The sequence below is a fragment of the Silene latifolia genome, chromosome 6 (assembly GCF_048544455.1).
Source record: "Silene latifolia isolate original U9 population chromosome 6, ASM4854445v1, whole genome shotgun sequence".
Classification (NCBI taxonomy): Eukaryota; Viridiplantae; Streptophyta; class Magnoliopsida; order Caryophyllales; family Caryophyllaceae; genus Silene; species Silene latifolia.
The window spans coordinates 87,409,244-87,411,091 of record NC_133531.1 but is presented as its reverse complement, the minus strand read 5'-3'; the positions used below and the strand labels follow the sequence as shown (position 1 = coordinate 87,411,091).

General features: G+C 40.2%; 1 non-coding gene across 1 annotated transcript; it reads left to right on the top strand.

Moving 5' to 3' along the window:
• The first annotated feature begins 1,188 nt into the window (after positions 1-1,188).
• LOC141589243 (small nucleolar RNA R71) lies at positions 1,189-1,295 on the top strand. The gene has a single exon (XR_012520192.1). It is a non-coding gene; the product is annotated as a small nucleolar RNA R71 (small nucleolar RNA).
• The last annotated feature ends 553 nt before the right edge of the window (positions 1,296-1,848 follow it).

Here is a 1,848-nt window from a genome sequence, read left to right as displayed (position 1 = left end):
TCGATCACTTTCATGTATTTTGCATAGGCCAGCACGTGATTGATTAATTCCGTAAAAGGAATCGAGACTTCCAAATTCTTCACAATCTCCATAAATTTTCCAAGTTGGTCATCAAATTTGGGCTTGGCTTGACGACTCGGAAAAGGAAGTCTAATCACAATGGGCTCCTTCTCCTTGGCCTTGTCTTCATTTTTCTTTGAAACTTCTTCTTTTGATGGTTCTCCATCCTTGGAGTTTTGCACAATTTCTTCTTTGTCACTAGCTTCCACAACTTTATCCTCAACTTGCTTCTTCGGTGCTTCATACCTTGTACCACTCCTCATGTGAATGGCACTAACCGTTTCATGTCTCGGGGGATTACTTTGAGGTGATAATTGCCCCTTTTGTCTTTGTGAGCTTGAAGATGCTAGTTGAGTTAATTGGGTTTCCAATATTTTGGTGTGGGCTAGGATGTTGTTGATGGTAATTTCCCTTGCTTGACTATCCTTTTGCATTTGAGTGAAAAACTCTTGTTGATTCTTTTGCATTTGGAGGACCGCTTTTTGAACATCAAAACCTTGGTCATTTTGTTTATTGTATGGAGTTTGATTTTGGTAACCTTGGTTTTGGATGTAAAAGGGTCTTTGATTTTGGTTTCTCATGGGAGGTGGGGTGTATGTTGGTTGAGGGTTTTGAACATTTTGGCTTTTGTATGAGAGATTTGGGTGGAATTTGGTGTTTTCATTGTAATAGTTTGAATAAGGGGTACCACTCTTGTATGCTTGAAAAGCATTCACTTGTTCATTTGTTCCCCTACATTCACTTTGGTCATGTCCCAAAGTTCCACAATTCTCACATATCCCACTTGGGAATGATGAAGATGCCGTCATGGCATTGACATGATGCTTTGGTGATTTTGAGGCTTCTTCAAGCCTAGCCATAGCTTTTTCGAACTTCAAATTGATGGTATCAATGTGAGCACTAAGTTGAGCACCCAATTGAGTAATAGAGTCCACTTCATGCTTTTTTCCTCTAGTAGCCTTGCGAGGTCTACTATATTGTGAATTATAGACAGCCATTTCCTCAATCTTGTTCCAAGTTTGATTGTCGTCAACTTCGGTGAACATTCCATTTGATCCCATGTTGAGAATGTTTCTTGAGTCTTCATAAAGACCGTTCCAAAATTGTTGTACCAAGAACCACTCGCTAAGTCCATGATGAGGACATGAGCAACAAATTCCTTTGAATCGCTCCGAAGCTTCATACAAAGATTCTTCATCTCTTTGCTTAAAGCCCGTAATTTGAGCTCTTAGCATGTTAGTCTTTTCCGGTGGATAGAACTTTTTGTAGAAAGCTAGAGCCAATTTCTTCCAAGAATCAATTCCGAGAGTAGCCTTATCAAGGCCTTTCAACCATTGTTTCGTGGTGCCAATTAGAGAAAAAGGAAATAAGACCCATCGAATTTGGTCTTGAGTTACACCGGTTTGAGAAATCGCATCACAATAGTCGCAAAAAGTCTCCATGTGAGAGTGAGGCTCTTCACTAGGCATCCCCCTAAATTGGCTTCTTTCGACTAACTGGATAAAGGCGGATTTGGCAATGAAATTCCCGGTTAAATGTTGTGGTGTGAGAGTACCATTAGGTAGGTTCTCCTCGGTTGGTACGGAATGTGATGAAAATTTAGGCATTGTGGGTTGATTTTGTGTTGGGTTCTCCTCACCTTCTCTTGCAAAAGGGTTGATGAACTCAATAGTGTTTGGTTGAATATCTACAACCTCACCAATACCTCTCAAAGTTCTCCTAGCAAGTTTTCTATTGTTTGTCAGTCCTTTCAATTTCGTGATCAAAGGGTAACAAGTTACCTTCTGA